This window comes from Sphaeramia orbicularis, chromosome 15 (assembly GCF_902148855.1).
Source record: "Sphaeramia orbicularis chromosome 15, fSphaOr1.1, whole genome shotgun sequence".
Taxonomy (NCBI): domain Eukaryota; kingdom Metazoa; phylum Chordata; class Actinopteri; order Kurtiformes; family Apogonidae; genus Sphaeramia; species Sphaeramia orbicularis.
In genome coordinates this window covers 3,799,255-3,808,355 of record NC_043971.1, presented here as the reverse complement: position 1 = coordinate 3,808,355, position 9,101 = coordinate 3,799,255, and positions in this window count along the sequence as shown.

The window sequence follows — 9,101 nt, the reverse complement described above, 5'->3', positions numbered from 1 at the left end:
GCGTTCATTTGCATACCCGGAAGCAGGCCCAGAAACAGCCTGTTCTGAGGAGGGCTGGTGAGAGTGACTTTTTCGACCGCTGAAACTCCGAACAAAGGATGATTTTGGGGCGAACAAACTTAAATACTATGTTTTTGGGCTTCTGAGACCTATATGACGTGACTGAAAAATAGCATAATACGGGACCTTTAAATAACATAATCCTGTTTTAGCCCCATTAATGGGAAACTGACAGGTACCGTCCACATGTTTTGTCTTTTTGGATTAACTTTGCAATGTTACGACTAAAGTCACACAACATATGAATTCACTTGAACTGAATCATTATATACAATCATGTATTTTACAGAAACTACATAAAAATTCACTCAAACATTCATTCATTCTCAAATATTCTTGAAACTAAACCCTTTCGTGCATAGTGGTCACTACAGTGGACAGTTATTCTACACCTATTCTCTTGTATTTTCATGGGTTTTGTTGTTTTAGTTCTGTATCAGCCAACACAGTGGACACTTGTGCATCATCCTATACACTGTAATTCATATCATTCCTGTAACTTTACTGTTTTTGATTATCCTGATCTGCAGTAACATGTTTGAGTGTAAATCAATTGCTAATTGTTATTGGACCGTAATTTACGTTTTTGGTTTTTTTTTTTTTGCACATTATCTCCATGAAGTGAGTAATAACTAGTATTAGAGTAGGTTAAAATCTGAGAAAACATCAGATTAGCAGCATTAAAAGTTTCAAGTTCATAGTTTTCACACTATATATGAGTAAATACATGTTTCTTTGCTTCAAAAATTAAACACAGGGTGTCCCGCTGAGTGGACATTTTTGCAACTGTGAAAAATAGATTCATAAAAAAATGTCAATCACATTGTTTTTTTGTATTTTTTCCCCCCATGCCTAAAGAGGAATTAAAATCTTTTAAGGTTTAAGGATTAAGGTCCTCATAATTCATGCATGAAAGGGTTAAAATTAAAATTCCAACTGCAAAACTTCAGAGGCTTCTTCACTTAAATTTGGTCTTATCTTGCATTTCATTGATACATTTATATGAAAGGGTTTTCTTTGAGATTTATTTAAAAAGTACATATCCTACTATAATGCACGTTCTGTGTGCGTCTGGTGTTCGGTCCTTGCAATGGCATCACAGGAGGGCATTTTAGCCTCTCATGCTATCGTACAATGGCACCATGGGTACAATGCCGCTAGTTCTAATGTGCTTTTTGCAAAAATACAATGTTTCCTTTGGGGGAATTGCACAAGAACACACATGCACAAGTCTTGTCTTCTTGATTAAAACGTTAAAAACTAACTGTGACAAATACTTATAAGTCTTATCTGATGACACACATCTTAATTATGCTATTTTAACATTTGATTGCAGTAGTTATATCTGAAGCACAGAGTTTCCTGATACCGAGGCCTGATTAGGAGTGTGTGGTTTCATTTGCAGGTACATTTAAATGCTGTTATCTGCCTCAACAAGCTCACATTCATTTCAGTCCAGTATGCAAATCTCTAATGTCACCCTGCGAGTGTGCATGAGCTGAAACCACAGCCCGCACAACGCAACGACAACAGTTACTACACCTAGAATTACAGGCAATAACAGCATTTTATAGAGCTGTAATTTTATTTCGCTCTTTATTTAACCAGATTAAGTCCCATTGAGATCGATATCTTTTTTTACAAGTGTGACCAGGCCAAGAGGTCAGCGGCACACGTCATGATAAACACAGGTTTAAAAGATGGGCAACAACAACAAATAAAAACAGACAATAATTTAGTAATAACAAATTTTAACAAATTCTTAAGTGCAGTTTTAGTTGAGGTCAGCAACAATTGCACTGTGCATAGGACTCACACTGGGTAGGCCATAATTCTCAGCGGAAATGTCTCTGAGAATTCCCCACACTGCAAAAACAGCCCTACAAAAATAAGAAAATTAAACTCATTATTGGGTTAAAATGTCTTCTTTCAAGTAAAAATATCTGCCAGTGCAGTAAGAAATTTGCACTTATCAAGTTTTCTTAAAAAGAAGGAAATATTATCTACAGATTAATGAATGTTAAAATTCTTATTTAATCAGAATATACTTGTTTCAAGTCGTCATAGTAAGATTTTTTTTAACTTATGGTGAATATACACACACATACATATATATACACACACATTATATATATATAAATATATATATATTTATTTATTTATTTATTATTATTATTATTATTATTATTATTATTATTATTATTATTATTATTAATGGTATTATGACGATGTAATGACTCAGTAGACATGTATGTATGGGTAAAACTGTATAAAACAAGTATAAATGTGTTGAGGGTAAACAGTTCCTGTGTCCTCCATCCTCATCCTTCAACAGTAAAGCTGGTGTTGTTCTAAACATTACTTTAAATTAGTTGTAATATCTCAGTGGGGTAGAACACGATGAAAATTTTTGGAACAAGTCAAATAATCTGAACAAGATTAAATCTCAATAAGTAAATAAAACTAAAAAAACGATCTTTCAAGATAAATATTCCAAATTCAAGTCAGTTTATCTCAGTCAGATATTCCTTTGTTGCAGTGGAAATGTGGGAATCTGGACTGCATAATTTCTGGTGGTGGAAGGACTGTGTTCTTGCTCTTAAAAAAAGAGAAAGAAAAAAAAAGAAAAAAATGCCACTGCTGAACAAATTCACATATTAAATTTTACTTAATTTTTCCTTTGATTCTTTACTTGATGCCTTGTTGTTGGGTATTCGTGGTTATTTATCATTCACCTGTTGTATAGAAAAAGACAAAATAGAACAGTTTAATTTCTCACTCTGACTTTCCTTTTCAACCTGTGCTGTGAAAGTGGAGTACCAAGTCTAAAAGGAGACTTTGTTTTTTTTATTATGTAACCAGATGAAATGTGTGTTTTTCCAAGGATGCCTGTCTGCACCAGATAGTTAATTTGCTGTGGATGTCAGATTTACTTGGTTTGTAATCCTTGGTAACTCAGACATGTTCATGTCATGACCTACATCAGTCTGTCTGGTATTTAAGTGATGACACTGACATCTGCGGTGTCTCCATACTTGGACCTCACTCAACACACTACAAATTAAAATGAATAAAACTGTTAAACTCTCATCTAAATCCATAAAAGTCTCTGGTAATATGTGTCATCAAACAGAACCATGTGGCTTCCAGCAGTGGTTGAAAGTGGATTTTTACGTCTCGGTCACAACAAAAGAAGGAATGTGAAGGATTCCGGCGTGGAGGCTGCACATCTCCTCTGCACAGGGATGATTTGTTCTTACCTGTTTGCCGTTGCAGAACACACATACCTGTTCTGTGAGGCGTGTTTTGCAAACAGCGGTACTGCAGGATGCTGCGCACACAAACACAGGCACGGTCTTTACATACCTTCAACATACCTTCATCCAATTATGTCACATGCACTGTACTGGACACAGGTTTGTACATGCACACGTTTACATGCAGAGCTGTCGTATTTCTCTAACACCAATAAATGGTGCAGGTCTAGTACAACTGACTGCAACAGCCAGTCCAAGCTGTCATTAAGTTATGTGAATGCCTTTGGGATGTTACCTGGAATACATAATACAATTAGATCAGGTATTTGCAGACAAGGTTAGTCACAAATGTCAGTCATCTTTCTTTGAGGTTTTCTGTTCAGCACCTTATGCAGTTTCACCACCAAGTCTTAAAAACCTGAAGGTCTTATCTTGAGACGCAATAATGCACTGATTTGAAGGATTATTAATCGATGATCAATCGTCTTAAATTATAAAAAGGGAAGTGGACTGTACGTATGTGTGTGTGTGTGTGTGTCTTGGGCATCATATAAAATCCGTACACAGCTGACTGCTACAGTTTGTCATACTTATGTATTTTTGGTCAAGGAACAGACTAGTGAAAAGTTGATAGGACCAATATTTTGGGAGATATTCATAATTTTTAACACAATAGTTGTACAATCACATTGCTATGCCCAGAATCACATGAAAGCTTTGGCGGTGACTGCTGGACAAAAGCGATACAGCATGTGTGAATACACAACAAATATCCGTGCTAGGGGACCAGTATGTGCCTGTCAGGGTTGGGATCAACGCGCTAGTGTGACTATAATAGTGTTATTGTAGTGGGCAGCTGTAGGGGGCACACACCAGCAGAACAAATGGGATCTGTATCCAGGCGCAGTATTGGGATAATCAACAATCTGATTTTGTCTTCAGTTTCCTCATTCCTATTTTTTTCTTCATAATGATTTGGCACAGCTCGAATCATGATGCACGTATTAAACAGCTCATTTCTTGAGGCTTGAGCGTAGATATTCCACTGCAGTATTTCAGACACATGTTAAACACAGTAGCGGACCATGTGCACTACTGCTGGGCCTTCACCTTGGCAATCACCACCAAGAAAAGACGTCTCTCTCAGCTATAAAATGAAAGTCCTGTTTGGAGAAAGGCGACTGTCCTGCACTTTGGAGAGCCAGAGCCAATCAAATGTAGGACATCATCTCAATTTATGGGACGTTGAAAATAAGGTTATAATGCTGTGCAGTCCCACACAAAGTGGGACAACTGGTCACCCTAGTAATACCTTTTACACAAAGACAATCTAATGTAAATTTTAGGGCAGTAACTTTCAACAGTCTTACACTATATTTGGCCGAGGGGGATTAAAAGTGTGCAACCTGTTATGTTTAACCTCCTCAGACTCAGCTGTGGGTTTTCTGTCCACATTTGTGGACAAGAGTTTCACAACTTCATACAAAAAAAAAAAAAAAAACTGTCCACCACAAAGGACATTCCATAAAAATTTTAAAAACTGCATCTGAAAAAACTGTTGCATCATGTTGTTTCCAATATTGGCACTTATTTAATAAAAAACAAGAAAAGCTGGTACTTTACTGACATTTTCTGGGTCTTAGGAGGTTAAATGTAGACAGGAGGGCATTTTTGGACTTGAACACAGCTGAGATGTGACATACTTACCGGAGCAGGTCTGTGATTGGCTCATGAATCACTCCTGTTGGTACCAGATGTGAATCAAGGTTATAAAAGTTTTGGACTTTTCATTATAGTTTCGGTTTATTTAGTTTTGACTTTTTTTCTCTAATTCAGTTAGTTTTAATTCGTTTTTAGAGCAGGTTTGCTAGTTTTTATTAGTTTTCATTTTTTTTCTAAATGCTTAGTTTTAGGTTTTTTGTTTTTTTTTTTATATCTTTTCTCTTCTTCTCCGTTGTATTCAAATAAATCCCAGACAGGACTCTGCTGCTTTCTCCCAACTTTAGTCTCCATGTTTCCAGGTAGAGTGGGGACCAGAAGACGACTGGAAACCACAAGTGAACACAAGTGACGGACCGTTAAGTGTCGTATGGTGCCAGCAGCTAAAATTGCTAGAGCAAAATAAATCAATTTCATATCAATCCAACATTGACAAAAACAAAAACTAAGGGAATTTTAGCCGTAATTTTTATAGATTGTAGTTAGTTTTGTAAACACACAATACAGTTTCAGTTAGTGTTTTTTTTCTTTTAATTACAGTTTTTATTTATTTCAGTTAATGAAAATGTTTTTACAATTCTAGTTTTCGTCATTCCATTAGTTTTCGTTAACGATAATAACCTTGATGTGAATGTAACACTTGACCACATCTTTTTCATTCCTGTACTTTAGAAAAACATGATCAACCATCTTGTGTAAGTTCTTTCAACTGCTGTCATATTTGTGGTCAGATATTGTGTTCAGAATTGAAAACCAAAAAGTTATCACAGAGCAGCTCACCTTTATCAGATAAAAAGAGTGGTAGCCTGTGGGGGTAAATGTCTCCAGTTCATTCTTGTGGAGGGAGGATCAGGTGGAGGCTTTCGGTTTAGGGTTCCGTCTCCAAAACCTTCGCCTACACACAGGCTCAACCATCATTCTAAGAGCGGAGCACGTGATGAAATGTACGTCTAAGTCAACAAAATGACTCACACATTCGACAAGTTAAGACTGAGAAAGTGAGTTTGGGTTGAGGTCATGACCTTTGCACTTCACACTTTTGGTCCATGAAACGCCGTGGCCTGTCACCACAAAGCCAGGAGCTGATGGAATTATCCTGACATGTGTCCACTCACGGCCACAGACGTCATCTCACTTTTCTAGACTCTTCGTTGTTTTCTGACCGTCTTCCTTCTGTCTTTTTTTACGCTGTCTATGTTGACTTTGGACCGCAACTTTAATTTTCTCTGAGCCAGTGTAATCTGAAAGCTTTTATCACTGTAAAAACACAGACACCTATGACTGGGACTGTGTTCAAACCAGCTATTGTTACAACTTGTTGGTGTGTTAGTGTGTAACGCCCCTCAGGGCTCCAATTTTGCAGAACTACTGTAGAAAGTATTAGCAATGTGGTTTGCTCTGGTACATAGAGTGGATAAAAAAGGAAACAGCTCTGTTTCTGTGCATGTTTGATGAGTTGTACAAGAAAAAATGTGTATCCTTCTGTGGAGAGGTCACCGACAACACTGACAGGACAATGTACAGGAGTAGGGATGGGAATCAAGAACCAGTTCTTTTTGAGAACCCAGTAGCTCGATTCCTTGGAATTGTTTGCTTGCCTGCTGAACGATTCTGCTTATCGATTCTGCCTTCATTGTGCATGCGTACGCTGCATTGTTTTGGTCAGAACATATCCAACATGGCGTCGAGGCAGAAACAGTCTAAAAGGACGACACCTGGTCCAAACAGACCACACCAGGTCCAAACAGACCACACCAGGTCCAAACAGACCACACCAGGTCCAAACAGACCACACCAGGTCCAGTTGAACACTGTCAAAGCTTCCATTTCTTCAAAAGAGTGGAATCCCACCAATCTGCTCAAACATTTGTCCACAGCATGTGATTCATTTGATTTTCTACTTAGCGGTGCTTGTGAATGTAGCGGCAGAGTGAACACCAGGCCGTCATCTGGGCCCAATTCTGGTTCCGATGTGGCCAACCAACATTGTACCCCCTCAAAAACAAGTTTCCGAAGGTAGGGGAAAGGAAATGAGGTGCACAACGGGAGATGGGCAGAGTCGAACCGGTTCCACATAGTGGAAATGCAGCAATAGAGGAATTAGTGCAGCGTCTTTAGCTTCACTTCCACTGTATGCCCCCCCCCCCCCCCCCCCAAAACCAGGCCCAGCGTCATCTGTTATTATTTGTTCATACTGTATATGTTATATTTTCTGTGCAAGTGGAAATATAAAAGACAGTTAATGCAAACGCACCCGTTTGTACTCTTTTATTTCCTCACCCAATGAGAATCGATAAGAGAATCGGATCTATAAGCAAAATTGATAATGGAATTGGAATCGTTAAATTCTTATTGATTCCCATTCCTATACAGGAGTGTATATTAGTACCAAATCAGTATGGAAACACAGGATTGGAAGGATCCACAGCAGCAAAAGTCTGGGAAAATGAACCTTTTTCCGATGCATTTCTTCTGGGAGAAGATAATCAAATGATAAAAACTGAAAATGAATATTTTTGGGCTATTTTTAGCTCTCACTAAAGACAGACCAGAAAAGAAAGGAAAACCACTGGACAGAGAAGGAATGATAATGCAGCAGAGGACCAGGAATCAAACCGACGAGGCAGTTTCAAGGTCCAGGGACATCAGGGGTGCACGTCAGCAGGGCCCCCAGAGCCCCCAGGGTCCCCATGGCCACCAGGGCTCTCAAGGTCACCAGGGCCACCAGCCCATGACCCCCTGGGCCCCAAAATGCAGTGCATTTATGGTAACAGAAAGAGATTGACAGGTTGGTATTCAGCATTATTATGTAGATGCTGATACAGTTCATAATGTTTATAGCAGGGGGGTCAAACTCATTTTAGTTCAGGGGCCACATTCAGCCTAATATGATCTAAAGTGGGCCGGACCAATAAAATAATACAAATAATAGGATAAGAACTTTTGAATGAAAAAGTCAATTCTGTAATGAAAATATTTACATCTACAAATTGTACTTGAACATAACATGAACAGATATGAACAACCTGAAAATTCTTTAGTAAAATAAGTGCAATGTTAACAATATCACACCTTAGTTTATCATTTATACATGTGTATCACAACTTAGAGATCACAGTGGATCTACAAATACACAAAACATTAAATAACAGGGAGAATATTATTAAAATTCCACATTCTTCTCTTAAGACATTTCAGATATTCACATTTTTTTGTAAAAGGATAGTCTGTAAATGTAAACATTTTTTGTGTAATTTTACTTCTTTTTACACTAAAACAAAGAGACACAGTTTTCATTCTTTATAGTTTATTATGATAGTATTTTACTGGTTCTAATCCACTTTAGACTGAAATGACCTAAAATGATTTGAACATCCTTGATTGTTAATTTCTTCAGTGTAATTTTTGCATTTCACAAATTCATCCCAGGGGCCGGACTGAACCCTTTGGTGGGCCGGATTTGGCTCCCGGGCTGCATGTTTGACACCTGTGGTTTATAGAGTGTAATATACACTGGTACAGTCCGTAATATTACACAAACACCAGTAGAGGTCAGATTGTCAGTTTCTGAGTTTAAATGCCCCCAAATGGTAGAGAGGCTTTCAGAAAGAGATCTATATTCACCCCTTGAGCAGTGCATCCAGAAAGACACACTCTACTGTTTATATACACTGAAGAATACTGAGCATTAGTATACAGATGCATCTCAAACCATCCAAATATTCTGAAACAGTTTCAGAATGGGAAAATTGGTCTTTTCATTTTAATTTAATAATTGGAGGCTAGAGCTTAAAAAATAGCAAAAGCACATCTCAAGATACTACATGATATAGTATATAATGTCAGCGTCATTTTGATCAAAAATACATGACTATTTACACTGTTTAAATACTCTGAATCTCACTGTTTCTGTCATGTTAATCAGTGATGACTTTACACTCGCTGACATGTTTTACTGCTGAAAGGGTTAGCTGTTCACAGGGTGTCGCATCACCGAATATTCAGGGAAAGTTGAGTGGAAGGGAACGGTGGGGTAGGAAAACATGGACAAACAACAGGGATCAC